Source organism: Odontomachus brunneus, unplaced genomic scaffold (genome assembly GCF_010583005.1).
Source record: "Odontomachus brunneus isolate Ranch 3 - 2012 unplaced genomic scaffold, Obru_v1 Obru_scaffold_229, whole genome shotgun sequence".
In the NCBI taxonomy this organism is placed as follows: Eukaryota; Metazoa; Arthropoda; class Insecta; order Hymenoptera; family Formicidae; genus Odontomachus; species Odontomachus brunneus.
Window position 1 is genome coordinate 15146 of NW_022639679.1, and position 450 is coordinate 15595.

Consider the following 450-nt stretch of genomic DNA (forward strand, 5'->3'; position numbering starts at 1 on the left):
TAAGTACATGACGGCAGTCGTCGCTACTATAACTCCATATTCTGGAGTTACCATATTCTGCATGATCATTTACAAGTTTTCTACAATTAATATCTCGATAATTATTACGAATTTCGCAAAACGATATAGAACTTTTATGTTCACATCAACCCATTCTACGTCCCCACAAAATGCCCGGAGGAAAATGTGAGACACCTTGTATAAGAACAGTGTCCATAGTAAAACTTATAACACAATACTTACTCTTAAAAAAATGTAGCTCACTTTTTCATTAATGATAATTACTTTTGTCAGTAACACAATCAATATCATCAATATATCATTTATGGCGATGAGAATGAATAGATTTTAATAGATGATCTATCTAGAATAGCAAGATCCTTTAATATTATTATGCCAATATTATTATGTCAAAATTTATGTTGGCCTGTGTTATGTAACTGTTATATA